The 23,336-nt window shown below is 40.5% G+C and overlaps 2 protein-coding genes across 4 annotated transcripts in view; one reads left to right on the top strand and one right to left on the bottom strand.

Annotated features, from left to right (window-relative positions):
* The window catches only part of NT5DC1 (5'-nucleotidase domain containing 1), a 197,657-nt gene that overhangs the window by 129,969 nt on the left and 44,352 nt on the right, over positions 1–23,336 (bottom strand). The window lies entirely within an intron of this gene.
* COL10A1 (collagen type X alpha 1 chain) overlaps positions 1–23,336 on the top strand; it is a 65,918-nt gene that overhangs the window by 26,446 nt on the left and 16,136 nt on the right. For 2 of the 3 annotated variants that reach the window (XM_075924015.2, XM_075924013.2), the window contains exon 2: positions 22,303–22,469. The gene's annotated coding sequence lies outside the window, so the exon portion shown is untranslated. Of the gene's footprint in view, positions 1–2,058; positions 2,199–22,302; positions 22,470–23,336 lie in introns of those variants that run through there. The other variant, XM_089777213.1, reaches the window with a different exon arrangement.

Below are 23,336 nucleotides of genomic sequence, written 5' to 3'. Positions count from 1 at the left end.
CTTCCCTTCTCTCCTTTAACAGAACCCTTTAACTATAAGACTCTAAAGCTAGAAGAGATATTAAAAGGCCATCATCCATGTGTCAGATGTGCATTAAACTATTTCTAAAAGTAGTGGGGTTTGACCCCACAAAGCCATAGATTCTGAAATTTATATTCATTTCAGTCAGAAAGATTACAGGCAGTCCCCGACTTACGTCGGATCCGCACTTATGAACGGGGCTTTCTCGCCCCGGAAGTCGGGGCGAGAAAGCCCCGTTCGTAAGCTGCTCCGGTGCCCCATGTCTGCTGGAGACCGTCTCCAGCAGACCAGGGGCACCGGGCGGGTTCCCGCGCTTCTGAGGCTTTGCCAGAGCAAAGCCTCAGAGGCGCGGGGAACCGCCGCGGCTGTGGCTTCAATCTGGGTGCCTGTGGTCTGCTGGGGACCGTCCCCAGCAGACCACAGGCTCCCGGACTGAAGCCACAGCCGCGGCGGGGTCCCTCGCCTCTGAGGCTTTGCCAGAGCAAAGCCTCAGAGGCTCTGCTCCCCGTGTCCCTGGTCTGCTGGGGGGGGGGGGCAGCTAGTGTGCTCCCCCCCCCCCCCCAGCAGACCAGGCTTTTGTTTTGGACTCTGGGGCAGAGCAGCTGGGGCGCTGCCGATTGGTCCTGCAGCGCCCGCTCTGGGCACTACTGGACCAACCCGGCAGCACCCCAGCTGCTCTGCCCCAGGTCCTGATTCAGCCGCTGCTGGTCAGTTTCAGCAGCGGCTGAATCAGGACACCTGGGGCAGAGCAGATGGGGTGCTGCTAGGTTGGTCCAGTAGCACCCAGGAGCGGCGCTACTGGAGCAACCCAGCAGCACCCCAGCTGCTCTGCCCCAGGCGTCCCCAAGTCAGCTTCTGCTGAAACTGACCAGCGCTGACTACAGGAAGCCCCAGGCAGAGTTGCTCTGCCCCGGGCTTCCTGGAATCAGCTGCTGATCAGTTTCAGCCGCAGCTGACTTCGGGACGCCTGGAGTTCTTAAGTTGATTCTGTATGTAAGTCAGAACTGGCGGTCAGTTTCAGCAGTGTCTGAATCTGGACGCCAGTTCCGACTTACATACAGATTCAACTTAAGAACAAACCTACAGTCCCTATCTTGTACGTAACCCGGGGACTGCCTGTACCTGATTTAACAAGGTACTTAAGCACATGCTTAACTTTAAAAACTTTCAAACAGTCTCAGTCACAGCCTTAAGTTGTTCATAGGTACCCTGCTGAAGTCATGGCGATAGAGAATAACTTTTTTATGTGGAAAAAACATACTAGTAAAAACGTTTGAACTACCAGAGCAGAATGAAGGTTTCAGGGTACTCACAAGAGACAGCTCCCCTTAACAATCGAGATTACAAAGAGCAGTTTTAAGGGCTGCAATATTAATCTTCTACATTTATTTGAAAATATTGAAACTGATTCTTTCAATAAAAGTGTCTTCCCTTTTGGAACTTATGCTACAGCAGAAGTTCAACTCTCTTCACTTCCTCCATTATTTTCCAGAATACATTTTTATAATTGTCTCATTATGTAATACCATAGTAGCCAGAAGTCTCATTCAGGTTCTAGGCCACATAGCAGAAACATCTAGTAAGTGACTGAATCAGGACTCAGGGGTTTATAATCTAAGATGCAACAAGTCAATATAAAGAAAAAAGAGGGTGTGCCAAACAGAAACATCAGAGTAACACTAACAAGAACATACAATTAGAAAATTAGCAGGCTGAGTTTAAGTTATAAACTAAGGAACAATATTAATGGTATTAGTAATACTTATTTGTCACATAACTAGCCACTGGCTGTAGGAAGTTTACCATAGGAAACATTATAGAACTGAGTCTGTCATGGTTGCTTCCCCACTCTGGCATGATAAAAGTACCCCAACATCTTATCTACCAGGCTTTGGGCCAGGAGCTTAGTTACAAAGGAGAGCAAAACTCATTTTTAAATGCACAGACATCAGATCCCATTTCCCAAACTATAAAACAATAAAACCTAATGGATTTATCTAAACTTTATCCTACTTACAGACTGTGAAGAGTATTTTCTTAGAGGGAGACATCATGTCACCTTCAATGGCTGGAGAGAAAAGCTACTCAGGAGAAAGGAGGGAAAAACCCAAAAATTCCTTTGTCCCAGTTTGAAATTCCTACCTACATTTCTATTGGCTGCCTGACACCTGGTTTAGGTAAGATATTTATTTAACTCCTTAGTCCCCAGGATGCTGGCTAACCCTCATGATCATGACAGGGTCTCAATGGTAGATCTGAATGAAAACCAAGGGCTTTAGAGATTAACTTGGGGAGAGCACTGTCAATACAAGTGTCAGTAGAAAGCATGCAGGTGGCTTGCTCAAGCAATAGGGATTGCTGAAGCAGCACACAGACAAGGAGACACTGTCGTCTGAACGAAAAACAATGTAAGAGGTTACAAGCCTTAGTCAAGTCTTCATTATTTCAGCTTATTTTGTCTCTGTTTTTGAGCAATGTAGGCAATTTAAAAACATGAGCATACTTGAAACTCACAAAGCAAGTACGGGGGGAATTCATCTATCATATTCTACAGCATTAGCTAAAGTAGTGCAATGGTAGTAGAAAGAAATTTCAGAACTGAGATTTTATCTCTTGAAATTACATCTGTTTTATCATTTCTAATAAAGCTATTAATTATGATTTGTTCTAATACAACAGCACCAGATGTTTCTAACAGATTAATTAAGTAGTAAAAAATGGGGAATTGACAAATGATCATTTGAACAGTTATATAGATGAATTAGTGAAAATTCTTTAGTTTCAGAGGACCATTTTTAAAGCGTGGCTACTTCTGGCATCTCTCAATGATGGACACTGTACTCCTGCATAACTCTAAATGTCTAGAATGTATTGTCTGTTCACCAAATTCTCCAGCTGTTTAATAAGTCTACTCTTAAATAATTCAGGGTGTCTTCTTTTTAAAACCAGTTTTATATTCCCAAAGCCTCTTATTTAATTAAGTCATATTATTTGTGATGTAACTGGGAAACAATAAAGAAGACTATAAAATATTTTTTTTTCTTTTTCACACTAAACAGAAAAATGGCAAAATAATATTATAATATTTGATTTTTAACTTCCAAAAAGGGGTTTGCAAATAACAGGGAGAAAGATCAAGGAGCAGTTTATTATGTTCTTTTGAAACAAAAATATCCACATTATTTGCTTACTATGTGATTATACTCTTACAATACTATATTTTATACACATAAACACAAAGTAAAAACCATGAAACATAGTGTAGTAAGAGTATAAATACATAATAAGCAAATATAACAAACAGATTGACACTTGTGGTGGATTTTTTATTTCAAAAGAACATACTACTATTTGTATTAGTATTTATCTAACAATTTAATCAAATGCTTGTACTACAGAATAAGCAATCATTATAAGGTGCCATCATCATGGGATTTTAGCCAAGATATTTTTACTAAAGTAATTAGAAATTAAGTACAAAAACCCCATGAACCCCTTTGAAGATGCAGAGGAACATGTGTGTGTATGAGCATAAAGCTTTTTTTTTGTAAAATAATTTCATATCATGGCAGGTATTAGTAATTAGTCAACTCTGCTAAAGTGAGGTTTGGCTGGCTATTTTAAACATGGCAAAGCATTGGCAATTTAAGGCTGTGTCCAGACTCAGGGGTTTTTTCAGGAAAAGTAGCCTTTTTCCGAAAAAACTTCACCTGCGTCTAGACTGCAGCCGCGTTCTTTCGAAATTAAATCGAAAGAACGCGGCTTTTCTTTCGACGGCGGTAAACCTCATTTCACGAGGAAGAACGCCTTCTTTCGAAAGTGCTTCTTTCGAAAGAAGGCGTTCTTGAATGTAAATAGGGCTTCTTTGAAAGAGAGCATCCAGACTCACTGGGTGCTTTCTTTCGAAAAAGCGGCTTGCTCTTTCGAAAGTTCCGCGTGCAGTCTAGATACTCTCTTTTGAAAGAGGCTTGCAGTCTAAACATAGCCTAAGAGAGAGGCCAAATTTAAGAGGCTTTGGTTTGTGGGATAAAACTGATAAACTAACAGAATAGAACAAAGAAACAAGATTTAATTTTAAAATCTAATTTATAAATGTAAAATATATAATCCCAGAATCTCTGTAAGTACCTTCCTTAATTTTTACTATATATGTATCAAGATGATACACGAGGCTCGTGAAAAGGTGAAAAATTTAGCAGTTTATAAAATATTAATTCCAGTGTCTCCTGCATGCTTATTCTCAAATCCATGTTGTTCTTGGGATCCGGATATGTGATTTAGAGCAAACCACAGGCTACAAAGTGAATACATTCTAACAACTGCAATTGGATACCAACCACAACAACCTTGAGCATTTGAGTAGTTATCAATGGGAAGGGAAATATTTTAAGGATCTCGTGAGGGCCTATGTGTATATGTAACACCCATTCATTTGATGAGGAGTCTCAGATACGAGGTCTGAAATTCATTCTGAGACTTGCCTCTGAGCTTCTGGCAGGCCAGCTGGGACCATTTCAGTCCTCAAGATGGGCAGACATGATATTGGTTTCAGAACTGTTGCATACAGAGTTGTAGAAGAAGTTATAAGGAAAGGCTGCCACAGAATGGGAGTAATGCTCATTTTTCAGGCATATCAAGAAATCACCACAACATTCACAGCCAACTTGAAGCTGCACATAAATCAGCAACATACAGCACTGGAGCGAACATTAAATATTACATTACCACTGATGGGGCCTCCTTGACTGGGTGCCTGCGCATGTGCATGAGAAATCGTGTGGTTATGGGTTTATAGGTCTCTCTGAACTGGCCTGAATGGAGTCCAAAAGAGAGAATGTTCCCACCAATCTTGTCTACAAGCATTTCCCAAAGGAATCAGCCACATATCACAGCATCTCAGCAACAGTTCATTCCAAGTTTTCTTGCTCAACACAATATAAGAAGCAAAATATTTCTGTCAGTAAGGAGAAACTTACATTGTGCCTTTGCCCCAACTAATAGGTCTGGTGATATGCTAAAGTAGAGCTGTGACTCACGACCAGAAGCATGTGGATTTTTTTCTGCGTTTGTTTTTCAAACTCTAAACTGAAGTTACTGGTGATGCAGTACTAAGAATGAAATTCAAAAGCTGAGAAGAATGAGAAAATTTATTTGCTATTTGAAACCAAGTGTAACAGGAGGCCATGTTTTACTTACATATTTGGATTTTTATTTTGTGCATCCAGCACGTGGTAAATACATTTTATTTAATAATTGCTGTTCTGATGTGCAGTATAATATACCTGCTCCCTACCCTGAAGCCAACAATATACCTTTTGCCAATCCCATGAAAAACTACACACATTCACCAGATTCTAAACTATGGAAAAATCTCAATTAGCACAAGTCAGTTGAGACATGCTCAAGAACGCAGGTGATGAGTCCATCTGTACTTGAATGTAGGGTAGGGAAGACAAGGAGACAGGGATTGGATGAACAAAGAACCTAAGGAAAGTGACTGGGAGCTAAGGGGAGGGGAAGATGGACTCAAATAGAGATACTGCTGGGAGAGTAGAACTGGGACTGGGTTAAGGGGCTTGGAGTCAGGAGAGAAAGAGACGGGATCAAGCTGGAAAGGACAATGGGAAAAAAACTAGTCTGATTTGTAGGGAAACCGGAATCACAAGTGTCTTTGACCCTCCAAAACCCAGAAAGGAACTCAAAGTTCCTAAATCTTTCCTTAGAGCAGATACCGTGAACCACCTAGAAAAATGGGTGTTAGACGACCACTAGTGCTGCTCCACAAAGAGGCTAAATAGCCTACTACTGCTCAAATGGCAGAGTTCCATGCTCAGGATCTACAAAGTTCTAACCCTGCTGATGAGCCATGAGAAGTCAATATGATTCCACATGATGAAACTTTAGTTTTTTCCAGTGTTTTTTAACAACTTGGGAAATGACACAATAGGTTACATTAAAAGAAAATTATTAAGTTTGCAAAGTCAAGCACTCAAAAGCTAGGAAATGCCGGAATTAAAGCTGTCATTGTGCAACCTTCATTAAACCCACTCCTCTCCTTATTTGTACCCATTGTAATAAATTACATGCTCCGATACTATTTTTTCCATGAAGTCACCACTTCATGCAGTGTATTACATGGACCTGCCCCAGCTCTCACTGAATGAGCAGTTATTCAGTATTTTGTTTTTTCCTCACCATTCAGTGTATGCCCACAGGCCTTCTTTTACTGCACTCTATTCAAACCATGCTCAGAAAACAGAATTACTAATTTCTTCAAGCATTATTATGGTGCTTATCACTTTAGAATGGAAGTATTTTACAATGTTAGTTGATTTATTTTTCCAGCACTCCAGTGAGGAGAGATGATATTATTATACCCATAAGAAAATTAAATACAGGACTATGTAGCACTTTAAAGACTAACAAGATGGTTTATTAGATGATGAGCTTTCGTGGGCCAGACCCACTTCCTCAGATCAAATAGTGGAAGAAAATAGTCACAGCCATATATACCAAAGGATACAATTTAAAAAAAATGAACACATATGAAAAGGACAAATCACATTTCAGAACAGAAGGGGGATGCGGGGGGGGGGGGGGGGAAGGAAGGTGAATGCCAGTGAGTTAATGATATTAGAAGTGGGGAAGGGTAGATGTCTGTGAGTTAATAGTATTAGAGGTGATAATTGGGGAAGCTATCTTTGTAATGGGTAAGATAGCTGGAGTCTTTGTTAAGTCCCTTGCGGAGAGTGTCGAATTTTAGCATGAATGTCAGTCCCCTGCTAAAATAGCACTATATAGCTATTTAAATGGACAGAGCAGAGCTCCACTAACAAATGTCAGTTATCAGTGCTCACAACGTCTACAAATCAGACCCTACTACATGAAACTGAAGGCCCTTTTAATCCAGTAGCCTTACTTTTCTTACCAGCAATGTAATTTGTTCCACTGTTCACCTCCAAACATCTTTCATTAAACTACTTTAATAGAATAGGGATGTCAAGGACTAGTGGACTAGTCGACTATCCCATAAGCAAATGCTTATTGGAAAGTCGACAGGATAGTCAACTAGTTGCTTCCCCTCCCCCCTTGCTGCCTCTATCAAATAGAGGCAGCAAGGGAGGGGTAGAGAGGGGTACTTTAAAGCTGCAGTGCAGCATGGAGCCTGGGGTCCTAGGCTCCATGTAGCACTGCTGCTTTGAAATGCCGCAGTGGCGTTTCAAAGGGGCAGCACTGCACAGCTGATCCCGGGCTCTCTGAGGCATTGCTCCTTTGAAATGCTGCCACAGCGTTTTAAAGTGGCGGCACTGCCCCTTTGAAATGCTAGGGTGGCGTTTCAAAAGGGCAGTGCCACCTGAAGCTTAGGATCAGCTGTGCGGTGCTGCCCCTTTGAAACACTGTGGAGCCCAGGGTCAGCTGGAGAATCCCCAGCTGATCCTGGGCTCCATGCAGCACTGCCCCTTTGAAACAGCGCTGTGGCGTTTCAAAGGGGCAGCGCTGCACTATTGACTAATCGAATAGTCAATGAAAAAATATATCAACTATTTGATTAGTGAATTACTCAATACTTAATATCCTTATTATAGATTCTTATACTGCCCTCATTACAGTTCCACTAGGGCATTATATGACATTGCTTACATCTGTCACCCATGGTCTGTTTTCTCTCTTATCCGCTCCCCAGAAGGAATTTGTTTGTCTCCAACTTGTACAATTTGATTGGGAGTCTAATGCTATTTGGTGTTTCTCTTGTAATCGTATCAATGAATCCTAATATCAGCTTTTCTATCAAACAAAACAAAACAAATCATGTTTCTCATCTTCCTGGTCTCAGACAAATGCTTCAAAACGTAAGTTTTTCTCCATAGGTAGAAAAACTGAAGGGCAAATGTAAAAGATTTCCAAATATTTTTGAAATCTCATGATTTTGAACCTGGTCTCATGAATTGTGGGGCTCAACTCATGATTCTTCTCTAGCTGTAGTTGGCAATGCAAGAGAGGAGGGGAGGGTTTTTTTTGTATGTCATACATCTATTAGAAAATGGAATATACAAAACAGGATTAGCACTGGTGGTGTAAAGTTACAACATTCCCATTAAGTTTACTGAAGAATTCTGCATGAGTAAATTCCACATGTTTGAACATATAAGAAAATAAACCAGCATTAAAGATGTTTGACTTCTCTGTTTTAAAAACTCTATTTTTAAAATAAACTCAGACAATATTTATTTGTTCTGGCTCTATAACAAAGTCTTGAACTCAAGATGTTTTTATTTTAGCACCTGTTTTTAAACATGAAGCTCTCCTCAGAATTGTGCCAGTTGACAAGACCAAGGAAGGTAATAAGTCCAATGAATGTAACTATTCAGCAGGATTGTTACCTGCTATGATAGGTACACTTTGCAAAATAGTTCGTTTTTAGCTACCAGTTTTTCAGACAACTTTGATGAGAAAGAGTCCCCTAATTATATGGTGCATAAGGAAATAGCTTAAACTTTTTTCACCTGGAGGAGAGTGGGTTAAGATATTGTCTTTCCTGCAGCATTCCTTCCACTTTCACCTCACGGGAGCACAGGAAATGAATGTAAGAACTCAATCTCACAGCCAAAGAGGAATGACCAATTAAATCTGTGATTGCCTTGGGGAAAATTGGAGAGTAAATAAACCTAAAATGCAGGAACATACTTTCCTGATATCTTTTACATCTAAACGTTCACATGAGGAATTTTATTTCTGACAATACTGATCAGTGATGCTAGATCCATAAAATGACAGCGAATATCTGATTGTTAAGGAGTAGTTGACTATTGGATAAGCAAATGCTTATAGCATAGTCGAGTCAACTAGTCAATTCCACCCCCCCCCCCTGCTGACTCTATCAGATAGAGGCAGCAAAGGGGAGGGGGAAAATGGGGTACATCAAAGTGGCAGCCCTTCACAGCTGATCCCTGGCTCAGCTGCACAGTGCTGCCCCTTTGAAATGCTGCTGTAGGCAGCACCGCATGGAGCCCAGGGTTTACTCTGTGCAGTACTGTTTTGAAATGCCAAGGCTGCGTTTCAAAGGGGCAGCACAGCAGGGAGCCCGGGGTCAACAGGGGACTCCCCAGCTGATCCCGGGATCCGCGCATTTCTGAGGAACCCAGGATCAGCTGGGGAGTCCCCAGCTTATCCCTGGTTCTGAGGAAATGCGGCATGGAGCCCAGAATCAGCTTGAGAGTCCCTTGCTGACCCCGGGCTCTATGTGAAATTTCAAAGAAGCAGCGCAGCATGGACCCCGGTGTCAGCAAGGGACTCTGAATTCCCTGCTGACCCCTGGCTCCATGCTGACACTTCCGCTTTGAAATGCACAAGAGCCCCCACTGGGGACTCTTGTACATTTCAAAGCAGGCACCCGTGTGCAGCACAGAGTCAGCAGACTTCCCGCTGGCCCCGGGCTGTGCGTGGAGTTCCGCATTCCTCCTTTGAAATGTACAAGAGCTTCAGTGGGGCTATGGTAGCCCTACTGGGGTTCTTGTACATTTCAAACGAGGAATGCAGAAGTGCCTATCGACTACTCAACTAGCAAATTCATCATTAGTTAACATCCCTAATCTGAATATGAGGGGGCAGAGGGTGTTGGTAATTTTTTAATGCACCTAAGATTATGGCAATACTACAGAGCTAACAGCACCACTTCCGTTGGTATAATGAAACTTCCTCCAACCAGCAACACTAGCTATGCAGACAGGAGGTTCTCCTACCGTAAAACTTATGTCAGTTATATTTTTTTCATACCCCTGACTGACAAAAATGGTAAGTCATACAATCATAGAATACTAGAAGTAGAAGGGACCTCAAGAGATCATCAAGTTCAGTCCCCTGCCCTCATGGCAGGATTGAGCACCATCTAGATCATCCCTGATAGATGTCTATCTAACCTGCTCTTAAATATCTGCAAAATGATGGAGATTCTACAACCTCTCTAAGCAATTCTTTCCCATGTTTAACCACCCCGACAGTTAGGAAGTTTTTCCTAATGTCCAACCTAAACCTTCCTTGTTAGAATGTACACCCATTGCTTATTGTCCTATCCTCAGAGGTCAAGGAGGCCAATTTTTCTCCCTCCTCCTTGTAACACCCTTTTAGGTACTTGAAAACTCCTATCATGTCCCCTCTTAGGCTTCCCTTTTCCAAACTAAACAAACCCAATTATTTCAGTCTTCCTTCATAGCTCATGTTTTCTGAATCTTTAATCATTTTATTGCTCTTCTCATTTCTCCAATTTCTACTATTCTTGCTTGAAATGTGGTACTCAGAACTGGGCACAATACTCCAATTGAGGCCTATTCAGCACAGAGTAGAGCGGAAGAATGACTTCTCATGTCTCGATCACAATACTACTGTTAAAGCACCTCAGAATCATGTGTGCTTTTTTTGCAACAGTGACACACTGTTGACTCATATTTAGCTTGTGGTCCACTATGACCCTTAGATCCCTTTTTGCAGTACTCCTTCCTAGACAGTCACTTCCCATTGTGAATGTGTGAAACTGATTGTTCCTTCCTAAGTGTAGTAATTTGCATTTGTCCTTATTAAACTTCATCCTATTTACTCAGACCATTTCTCCAGTTTGTCCAGATCCTTTTGAATTATAACACTATTCTTCAAAAACCCTTGCCACCCCTCCCAGCTTAGTATCATCTGCAAACTTAATAAATGTACTCTCTATGCCATCTAAATTTTTTATGAAGATATTGAATAGAACTGGTCCCAAAACTGATCCCTGAGAAATTCCACTTCTTATGATCTTGCAGCATTAATCACTACTCTTTGAGAATGGTTATGCAACCAGTTATGCATCCACCTTCTAGTAGCCCTATCGAGCTTGTATTTTCCTAATTTATAGCTAAGAAGGTTATGTGAAACCATATCAAATACTTTACTAAAGTATATGTATATTGCATCCACTGCTTCTTTCTTATCCGCAAGACTTGTTATCCTATCAAAGAAAGGTATCAGATTGGTTTGACATGGTTTGTTTTTTACAAATCCATGTTGGCTGTTAGCTTATCACCTTATTTTCTTCCAAATGCTTGCAGATTAATTTCTTAATTATTTGTTCCATTATCTTTCCTGGCATAGAAGTTAAGCTGACTGGGTCTGTAATTACTTGGATTGTTCTTATTTATGGTTTTATAGATGGGAACTATATTTGCCCTTTTCCAGCCTCCTGACTTCTATGACTGTTCAATGATGATAGCTAATGGCTCAGGTACCTCCTTTATCAGTTCCTTGAGTATTCTAGAATCCATTTCATCAGGCTCTGGTGACTTATAGACATCTAACTTCCCAAAGCTCTGGTCTACACTAGGGCAAAATAACTCCACTTATGTCAAATTTGTAAGCAGAGTGTCCACACTACTAAGTGCTTTATTTTGAAATAACAGGCCATTTATTTCAAAATCTGTACTACTGCTTTTCTTGGGGAATAATGCTAATTTCAAAATAGTTGTTCTTTTCCTAGTTTAACTTCTAAACCAACCTTATTTCCAGTAGCATTCACTATGGGTATGTCTACACTACCCCGCTAGTTCGAACTAGCGGGGTAATGTAGGCATACCGCACTTGCAAATGAAGCCCGGGATTTGAATTTCCCGGGCTTCATTTGCATAAGCGGGGAGCCGCCATTTTTAAAACCCCGCTGGTTCGAACCCCGTGAAGCGCGGCTACACGGGGCACGAACTAGGTAATTCGAACTAGGCTTCCTAGTTCGAACTACCGTTACTCCTAGTGAAATGAGGAGTAACGGTAGTTTGAACTAGGAAGCCTAGTTCGAACTACCTAGTTCGTGCCCCGTGTAGCGGCGCTGCACGGGGTTCGAACCAGCGGGGTTTTAAAAATGGCGGCTCTCCGCTTATGCAAATGAAGCCCGGGAAATTCAAATCCCGGGCTTCATTTGCAAGTGCGGTATGCCTACATTACCCTCCTAGTTTGAACTAGGAGGGTAGTGTAGACATACCCTATGTTAGGCATCCACCAACCTTCTTGGTTAAAACTGAAACAAAGAAGTCATTAAGCACCTCTGCCCTTTCCAAGTTTTTCCTGTTACTGTTTCTCTCTCTTCATTAAGCAACGGGTCTACCCTGTCCTTGGGCTTCCTATTGCTTCTAATATATTTGTAGATCTCAGGTGCATTTGAAAATCTTACCATTTATGTTGAAGTTTGAGACATGGATCCAGTCAACTGTGCATGTAAGTGGTTCTATTGAAATTAAGTATATCTAAGGGTGTGTCTAGACTACACCTCTCTGTCGACAGAGAGATGTAAATTAGGCATGTCAAAATTGTTAATGAAGCAGGGATTTAAATATCCCATGCTTCATTAGCATAAACATGGCCACTGCTTTTTTCAACACGGAGCTTTTAAAAAAAACCAGCAGTCTAGACACAGATCTGTTGAAAATAAACCCTTTTTCGACAGATCCTATAAATCTCATTTTTTGAGGAATACAGGATCCGTCGAAAAAGGGTTTATTTTCGACATATCCTGTCTAGACTGTCATTTTTTTTTTCTGAAAAAGCTCCATGTCGAGAAAAAGCAGTGGCCATGTTTATGCTAATGAAGGGATATTTAAATCCCTGCTTCATTAGCAATTTCAACGTGCTTGATTTGCATCCCTCTGTCGACAGAGAGGTCTAGACGTAGCCTCTGTGTTTCTGGCATCAAATCGAGATATTATCGAGGAAGTGAGGGCTAGAGTAACAGTGACTAAAAAAACCAGGGAAGGTACGGAGGCTAGTTTATTGAACAATATGCTTTTTTAAAAGTTGTATTTTTTAAAAAAATGGGTTATCTTCACTGAGATCAATAAATTTGATATTAACTCCCTCCCCATTCACCAATTTGATCAGCACTGCTGGAAAATAAAACAAAATCAGCTTGCAAGCAGTAGTACCCCAAGATACTGAAAAGCATTTCCTTGGTTGTAGCTTCCTCCACCTGCTTGCTGCATTTTGCCAAATTTATGATTACAAACTCTGTTAGGATAGTTACTGTATCTTATTATATGTCTTTACAATCCTAGCACATCAGGGCTGCAATCCAAACAGAGGGCTCTGGGCACTAATACAATAATTAAATAATTAAGCAATCTTTCTCAGAGTCATGGAGATCAGTAAACTCAGATCACTGAATGACTTTTGATGGCTCTATAAATGTATTTCCTAAATCCGCACACTGGTTATTTGGCACAACTGAAGGTAAACAGAATTAGTAGAAATACTGTTATAAATATACAATTGGGTGGTGTCTGGTTAAAAATAATCTTATGCTAAAAAGGAATGTTATGGTCAAAAGTTACCTTACATGACCAAATAAACGACCACTAGCCAAGTATTCAGTGCCTAAATAAGCACCAAACATCCTTCTATGTAAGCTTGGATGTAGGACATTTATTCCACCATCATTATAACTGTTAAAAGTATTAGTGACATAAATCTTAAAAAAAAGGCAAATGCCCAACTATGTATAATACAGTCTCATAATTTTAACAGACTCTCTCTAGTATTACAGGGTGCGTTTTGCTTTACAAATGGATGAGACAATACAGCGCTGGAAGATTCACTTAACCAAGCCTCCATTAACATCTGCAAAAGAAGGCACACATTCAACAACTGAAAAAAAATCCTATTTATTTTACAGTTAGTTAGGTAAATACATTCTCCCCTTCCCCCAGACAATTTATATATGTATATATACACCCACACTTCCCAAGTGGCTAGTCTGCATTTTAAATTAGAACGTATGACATGTTCCAAGTAGGAGGAACAGTGCTAAAAACTGCTTCAAGTTCATAGCTTATCCACAGCTATTCCATGCCATCTGTGTCGCCTCAACATTTCCCCAAGCTTTGACCAGCAATGTGATAGCAGTATCTTAACAAGAAACTGAAACATTTTCTTCTCTTTTCCTTATGATTACAGGCTGGTATAGCATTTGACACAAAGAGTGAGTGACTGTGGAATCTAGAAGTTTGTTTCCTGTTTTAAGAAGACTTTCTGCTATCTTTAACCAAGGAAAAGGCTTTAACACTTTGTGACAAAAAGAACCATAGACTAAAATATTTATATTTTGTTAGTTAAAAAATATTGAATATGTTGACAGTCTAGAACAGGGGTAGTCAATAGGCAGACTATGGGACAAATCCAGTCTGCTAGATCAGCGTTTCCCAAACTACAGGGATACCGGGCCGCAGGAAAAAATACCGGGCCTCAGCATGGCTGCCAGAGTGTTCCGGGCTTCCGGACTGCTCGTGCAGTGCCGGGTTCCCCAAGCCCTCAGCCGGGCTGGGCGGATGCAGCCGTATGTTTCAGGCTCCCGGCAGAGGCATAGTGAGGGTTACCAGGTGTGCTCTTATTGCTGGCTGTGGAGGGGGGAGGGAGTGTTGGATATGGGCCGCAGGGAAGCAGGGTCGGGGCAGTGGAGCTGCCCGGGGGAGATAGGGAGGAGAACCGGCCAGCGGAAGCAGGGTTGGCTGGGGGTGGGTGGGGGGAGAACCGGCTGGAAGAAGCAGGGATGGCCGGGGGGGGGGGGGCGGGAGCAGTGGGGCTGGCCAGGGGAGATCGTGGGGGGGGGGGAGAAACTGGCTGGCAGAAGCAGGGCTGGTCGGGGGGGTGGGAGCAGTGGGGCTGGCTAGGGGAGATTGCGGGGGTGGGGGGAACCGGCCAGCGGAAGCAGGGCTGGCGGGGGCAGCAGGGCTTGCCAGGAGAGATCGGGGGAGAATCAGCTGGCGGGCACAGCAGGGCTAGCCCAGGGCGGGGGGAGGGAGGAGAGGAGGTGGGGGGCGGGGAGAGCAGAGAGAATCGGCCAGAGGGGAGCGGGACAGTTCAGGGCGCATAAAAATGTAAAAGCAGTGCCTTTTAAATATCCCCAGTGCTGACAGTGAGGTTTAAAGGCACTACAATGTGTCAGAATGGAGAGTACCTGGTGCATTCATAATCCGGAATGAGAATATGGATAAAAAATTCCAAAGATGGTGTCAGCTTTCTGAAAATAAATGAGCCCCTTTTCAATACACGATGTGGTGGTGCAGGGTTTTATTGGATTACAGTCCATTTTTCCAATCCATATTCTCTTAACTTGCTGGTAAGAATATTGTGGGTGGCCGTATCAAAAGCTTTGCTAAAGCTGGGGGTTTTGGGAGGACCAAAAACAATGTATTTGCATATTTGTCATTTGCTTAATGAATATGCAAATATGCAAATGAACGTTACCGGTCCTCTGAAAGCTCGTGAATGGATTTACTGGATTTACTGGTCCCTGTGTCAAAAAGTTTGGGAACCCCTGTGCTAGATGGTTTTCAATGCATCCCGAAAACTTTATTTACTTATTTTTATCATCATTTGTTATTATTGTTCCTAATTATTAATTATCATTAATTATTATAGTCAAAGTCTGGACCTTGACTGTCCCTAGACCTAGAAATTTAGACCTTAAAAAAAAAGTACAACCCTGGGTCTAGCATAATGTTTAGCTTGTAACATAAAATTTTAAGCAGAGAAATAAGACGAAGACATTGCCCAGGGTTTATAGGACAGCTTCCACCCCAAATTATTTTCCAAATGCTTGATATTTGATTAAACGTGGTCCATTCCAACACCATCATCAACACAAATGTGTTCTTTTCCATATGGGTATTTACTGTATATCAACTTCCTACCATATTATCCAGGCATCTGAAGTATTTATGTGCCACAGATTACTTTTATCCACAGGGCTGAGATAATTTAGCAGTATCCAGAGAACAACATAAAACATACGAAAAACTGGGAAAATCAACCCAACTCTTCTTTAATTTTTATGGAACATTTTTAACAGCTTTCTCTTGGTAACTTCCAAGAATGACCTCCTCCCCCTCACTGATTTCAATCTTATGTTGAGTATCTTTGTCAGAGCTGGTGATACATTCTGCATAAATGTCTTTTGAGCAATCACAGCCCTTCATAGGTTGTACGTAGTAGCGTTTTAACTGGTAAGTGCTCACCAGAAATCATAGAGACACCAAGTGTCCCTTCAGTGTGATACAAGTTAGGAAGAGAACTGCAAGACTAGCAAAACAATAGCTGTATCTCTTCAAACACATTTCACAGGACCAAAAGGGCAACATTTGTGACCATTTCATGAATATAGACTCTTATATCACTATTTGTAAAATTCATAAAATAACTCAAAAGGCAGCATTTTTGTAATTTCTGAAAGTTTATTTTGGACTGTATTTTAGATCCATAGAAAAAGATTCTCTTCATGGCGGAGTTATTTTTTAACTATTTCTACACTGATTGTACAGTAACATTATCTTGTAAAAAAGAGTACTCAAAACACCATTGATATGTTTCAGTAATCAGACTGAACGCTGAAATCTTTGGACAAAGAAATTCAGGGCTAAGGCTGAATTTTTTTTCTGAGAGTCAATGCTGTTGTCATTACATACTGCAAGCCCACAATGCTGAGCTTACGACACTACACATTCAAGATCATACTCTAATGGCTTGTCTACATAGGGAAACAGCACAGAATAGCTTTTGCAAAATAGCTCTCTTGGTGAACTCTGATCCCACACTAAGCTTTGCCTAGTTTAGACTAGCCCATTTTGGCATTCAATATGGAATAAGAGTATCTCCATGGAAAGTTACTGAGTAATAGTTATTGATTTTTAAATTCACAACTTATCTTATTACACAATCACTTCCCCAACGAAGCAAGCACTAAACCTACACTTTAACTTAGTCTTCCATGTGTGCCCACAGTTCCTTGTAATCAGTCAATGGTGCTCAGTGGCAGATTAGCCACTAACTAGACTAACAAAGCCCAGATCCAGGTGCCCTGGCCAATTGAGCAGCCCTGCACCCTGCTCTACCTGGTGCTCCTGCCAGGGTACCGGGGCTTGACTGGCTCTGCCTGGCCTGATGCTTCTGCCAGTGAGCAGGATCGGGGTGCTGGGGCTTTCCCTGCTCTCACAGCCCACCTGGCACTCTTGCCAGGAAGCAGGGGAAACCCCTGATCTCTGACCCCACTTCCCAACCAAAGCACCAGGCAGACTGAATGTGGGTGGGTCGGAGCAGGGCTACTCAACTTTGGAAGTCCCGGGGGCCACAATGATACTCACAACAAATGCCAAGGGCCGCAACGTAAATATGGTTGCAAATATATGCAAATATATGCAAATAGCTTCTTTCACACTGACAGGCATGAATACAAAGATTAAGGCAAGACTACACAACACACAGGCCCCATTTAAATCAGATCTGCTGATATTAATAAAATGTACTATTTACCCGATTTCCATTCATATGACAGCACTTTTAATGAGCAATGACAGTCCAGCAATTTAACTACTAAAACGCATATCAACAGAAGACCATTATATTGATTACTACCCAAGCCCCAACTCCAGCACAGACATTTCTCACCCTGGCCTCGCTGACTGGCTGCCCACCTCTGCCACTGCCTTCCCACCCCAAGTAGCTCCTGCGCACGGGCCAACATGGCCTGGCTCGGGGAGGCACTGCTGCTGTGGCAGATGTGGCAGGCATTCTCTGCCGCACCTTTTGCCGCACCCCCGCCCCTGGCCAGCAGCTCCTGAGCACAAGGCCTGGCTCAAAGCCATGAAGTTCGGTGCTTGGCTCAGTGCTGCCCCTGGAGCACCACGGGCTGCATGCAAAAGGGCCACAGACTGCATGTGGCCCACGAGCCGTGTGTTGAGTAGCCCTGGATTGGAGGGACTAAAGGTGAAAGAGATGAGAAGCCCCATTGGCTTTGGCTCAGGAGCACCACAAAACAGTAACCTGCTTCTGGTGGTGCTAATCGTGAAAGATATGATGAAGCTCACACACATACACCATGCCCTTATGGGACCCTGTTCAAATTAACAACACAACGGTTCATCCATACAGAGTAACTTGCAGGATCAGGACCAAAGCCACACCATTTTTCTAGCCGCGGCTCTGACCCTGCAAAGACTTACACAAGGCTTAGCTTTATGCAAAAGTCATTTATTTAAATGAATGTGTGTTCAGTTATGAATGATGTCATTCATTCAGGAAACAAACCTCTATATGTAACAATAACGAAGCATATGCAACTATATGTAACTATAACTAAGTGTATATGCCCAGTTAAAAAAGAAACTGCAATTTTCTGATAATTACTTCTTCTTACCCAGGGAAATTCAAATTTTATTCCTACTGAGAATGGGGAATATTATGGTGCAGTAACATTATTTTATTTTCAATAGCTATTTTAAAAGACTTCTTCTTTAATAAAAATACACCTGTATATACAAATTTTCAAATACACATTAAGTATATTTAAGTGTCCAGTCCCCATGATCAGGTGTTCAAATAAACATAGGTGTGTTTATTTAATGTGCTGTTACTGGATATAGACATAAACAAATGTGTGCATATATATGGAAGCTCATGCTTCACATGTAAGTTTACAGTTACATCCTGGCAAAACAGTGTATCTTGAGAAAGCCCACAGCAGTAGGGGGAAAATGAGGAAGAAGAAAACCACAAGCCCACCTCAGCTTCCCACCACCACAAAAAACAAAACCAAACCCTAAACCAAACAACCTCATGAAACAACATTCCAGAGTAGAGTCTGGTATAAATCTGAAGTCAACAGATATGTGTGTGTGTATATGTCTCCTGACCTAACAATTGTCCTTATTTCCAAGTGTGTTCACACAGAGATCATTCATCTTTCTGGTAGTAAGGGTGGATGAGAGGAAACGAGACTGTCAGCTAAATATGGGTTTACATTGGTTCTGTAGCAGAGTGTACTTATTTGGGAACATTACGCATTGGTCTAGAAATTAGCAAGGGAAGTAGGAAGTTTTATGTGTATAGGCCTAAAGGGAGAGGTTCCTAAATTTATTTCTTACCCCAATATCATCAGATTGACAACAATTCCTATTAGAGATTACCTACTTAATTATAGCTGATATTTTAAAACAAAACCATTTTTGTAATAACCTGAAAATATTTTTAGTTTTGATCACTTTAACATGTGAAAAACTAAATTCTTTTTGCTTGTGCTCTGAGTGCCTAACTCAAACAATGGCTGAGCAGATGGGGTTCTCATTGGAATTTAAAGTTACACTAACTTCTAAACTAAGCAGCCTAAGAAACTTAACTTCAACTGCAGTCCAAAATTTAGTTATTCTGAACATTACAAGCAACTGAAAATAAGGGGCTCACCAAGCAAGTTATCAACCCATCTCTAAAAATCACCAACTTAGTTACACATACAAGCTTAATAAGGAACGTACGAATAATTCCAAAGGACAACTTGTTGCAGAATAGAGTTTTGTATGAACATGGAACTGAAAATTATCTGACAGTGGCTATGAAAAAGAATGAAGAAAGAAAACAACATAATACTACTTAAGATAACTTACTGCATTAATCATGACCTCTGTTCACAGCAGCAATATATATTCAAAAAAGAGAATCATGTTGGAAACAGGATACCACTAGATGATCCATTGGTTTTTTGGGTTTTTTTCCCCCAGAACAATAATTTATGTTTCACAATATTTGTCAGAAAGCCCTATTTTTTTCCAGGACTGAAAATCACATGGGCAGAGAACAAGGATTTACAGAGACACCTTGTGGGTGAATTTTAGGGGAGTACAGGCCATGCAGCTGTGCTGCAGTGTATTCATAGACACTTGAGCCAGGCTTTGGGATGGTGGCTGCAGCCCATTGGTGGGAAACCTGCAACTCACAAGGGGCCTATAGGGGCTTTGTGTGTTACCCAAGAGACATTTTGTTTACCATTGCCCGTGTATGGGGTTGCCAGATTCCACTGGTTTCTGTCCACTCATTTTTTTCCCAAGGGTATGTCTAGACTACAAGCCTTTTTCTAAAGAGATCGTCTAGACAGCAACGAAGTGATCTGCCTTTTTTTGAAAGCGTTCTCTCGAAAAAAGGCATTCTTCCTCGTAAAATGAGGTTTACCACTGTCGAAAAAAAACACGTTCTTTCTATTTCATTTCCAAAGAACGTGACGGCAGTCTAGACACAGGTGACTTTTTTTGAAAAAAAGCCTATAGTCTAGACATAGCCCTACGGTATTACTAAAGTAACACACACTTCAAACATTGGCAGGTGAAGTGAAGAGCGTGCTGATTATACACAATGTTGACTGTGAGAGCCGTGTTCTCCCTCTGCATCCAATCAAAGCACTGCTACGGGTCAGTACGCACACCCAAAAAGTCTAAGTACACAATCAGTTTGCAAAACTCCTCTATCCTGAGAGACTGTCTTGGTTACAACAATCTTGCAGCCTATGGAGATAAAGGAGAGCCACTCATGTAAGCAACTCACTAGCCTATGTTGCTGCAGCCCTTCTGTGCCTATCAGGCATGAGATCCAGTCTCACTGAATCTCTTTGTTATTAGTATTAATATTACAGCATAAACATGGTTCTAGTAGTTACCGCCCAGGCTAGCAGACAGAGAACACTCCTCTATGCCAGCATGGCGAAGGTACTAATGGGGAAGATGGCACAGCTGCCCAGTCCCTTTTCCTGTGCCTCTCCCCAATGAAAGGCTATTTGAGAGCCTCCACTCCCCCACAAAAGGGGTAAAGTAAATCAAAGGAGGAATGTTTAGCTCCAGTTAACAATAATTATATAAGCAGTACCTGGCATATCCACAAATCCAGCCATGAATCCATTCCTACTTCCATTTGCTTTAATGTAAAGATCAATCAAAATTGCAATACAATGCAAACACCTGATCATTTATAAATGCATAGATCTTTCAGAATTGTTCATATTTAACTTTTATCAATAATATTTTTAAAAAGTATTCATGCTACGTTTAGCTTTGTAGGTTCACACGCAATTCAGGAGGTCATTTTCTTTATGTCTGTATTATTTCTGCTTTATGTCATATTTTAGAAATAGGATCATGAATGAATAAGGAACTGACACTCAGGTTATGTCTACACTACGCTGAAGTTTCAAAAGAAAGATCTTCTTCTGATTTCACTTTCCAAAGTGGAACTGTGGGTTGGCCATCCCTGAGGTTTACATGGCTTTTCGAAAAAGGGGAGTTTGCCAAAAAAAAGTGCATCCCGACTACTTTTTTTGTAATTTGCATATCCTCTCTCGAAACTTCAGCATAGTCTAGGTGAGCCCTTATTGCCTGATATCTGGTACTGACAAATGATGACAATGGGGCTGAAGTATTATGAGACTGTGTGTCACTGTTTACCAAGTTGACAAGGTTGTAACATGCAGCAATAGTCAATATAATTAAAATCATTCCAATGGACTCTTAATATGGCCAGTACAAATTTATACTTTGAATAAAACAGAGATATTTGCTAAGTATAGACTAAGCCATAATGAAGTTTGACCCAATACAATACGTTAATGATACTTTAAGCATAATAAGCCAAAGTCATTAAATAGGAACTTTCTGGACCTCATTATATTGCACTACAAATGACATTACATTTAATCAGAAACCTGAAACTAATTCAATTTACTTTATACAGAAAAATTCTGAAAAAAATAAATGTAAGCTTGTATATTTGTTTGATTTTTCAACATGCAATAAAATCAATTATTTCAATAAATTATAAGACTGAATGTAACAAATAGAAATAGCGGTATTACACTACATAACTGAAGTTTCTTTATTAATTAAGAACGTATTGCATATAAACAATCCTTATAGATGGACAACTGACTTGACAAGTTAAATATCTAACAGAACAAAACAAAACACAGATGCAGATACTTTTTTTTTTACTAATTTTCTGCAATTTCATTTTTATATACAAAACACAATAAGTTGTTCAGATGGTGCCAGAACTGTACAAATTCCTAATTAACACAAAAGAGACATATTGTAAGCCCCTTATGTCACACACTGATGAACAGTTTTTCACTCAAGTTATCTCCAATGACTTCAGTGGAGCGAACTCCTGAAAGTAACTGCTCACCAAAAACAGTAAGGTGTTCACAATATATGAAACTGCACTTCCTTACAAATGTATGCAGAAAAGCCATTTTTTAAAAGTAACACATCATGTACCCTACTCATAAGTTTAATCTTTTTTCCAATATTACCTCTCAGTCCTGAAAACAAAAAAAAATGTTCTTCACAAGCATAGTTTCCATCAAAGACAAATGTACAATACAATAGTAAGAAAAAAATCCAACCTGCTCTAATCTGTCTACTCCAAAATAACTTCCTCCCCATAATTAGTGTTTTTAACTTTTAGGGAGGAGCTTAAACACAGTGCAACTTGATTTAACAAGGGAACAAACAGTATAAATACCTCAGAAGGATACTTGAAATAACAGCTTCTGCTCTGTGCACCTGTGGCAGAAGAGCACCTCAGTAGGCTACTGGAAGACGACGACATATTTGGAACTCTACAATATTCTGGTATGCTATGCTTTCATTCAATTTCATTTCATTTCCACTTTTACTTATCCATGGGTTTGATTGAATTCAACTTTTTTTTCTAAATGTTGATAAATAACTATATTTATTTAAAATGATGTTTTCTGTTTTTATTTATTTAAATTTTCACAGTTGGGCAAAATCACAGGTTTTAAGTATTTTTCAATTGTTATTGATTAAAATGTTGACATTTGCAGGTAATTATGGGAGACATAAGATAACAGTAGAGTCTAACAATAATAATTTAATGGCATATGTTGAGATTCAAAAGAATTAAAGAATTTAAACAATTTAAATAAAAATGGTTAACATCACATGTCAAAATATACAAAGTTAATAACCTTAAATCCAACTCTGATGAGTTTTCAAACAGCATTTTTCTTATTTTGCCTATCTGTAAATTGTGATAATTATAAATGGAAATATGTTTGTATCCATTTATGTATGTATGGCAAAATCAACATTTACCGATAAAAATCTAATTCTTTCTTATAAATCACAGACATTTCCTGGGGTTCTTTAACAGCAGGTGCATGTTTTCCTGCTGCCCAAAGGGAAATTACTTCCAAAAGATAAGGGTGAAATCTTGGCCCCAGTGACATCAATGTGGATTTCACTACTGATGTCAGTGAGGCCAGGATTTTACCCTTTATAAATAGAGCCCTAATTAGAATGAGGCAATGATGCCAAGTTACAATGCATATGAAAGAGACTTTGTCAAAATCTAGAGGTGTCAAGCTATACTTCTCCCAAACCTAGAGGTGGAAGCCTCAAGAGGCTGGTGTGCCTGTAACATTATAGAACTTAACAGCAAAAGTGACACTTTTTTTCTGAAAATAATTTAATATG

The sequence above is a fragment of the Pelodiscus sinensis genome, chromosome 3 (genome assembly GCF_052426305.1).
Source record: "Pelodiscus sinensis isolate ZL-2025 chromosome 3, ASM5242630v1, whole genome shotgun sequence".
NCBI classification, from domain to species: domain Eukaryota; kingdom Metazoa; phylum Chordata; order Testudines; family Trionychidae; genus Pelodiscus; species Pelodiscus sinensis.
Note: the sequence above shows the minus strand (reverse complement) of the source record. Positions and strands in the feature narration are given on the sequence as shown.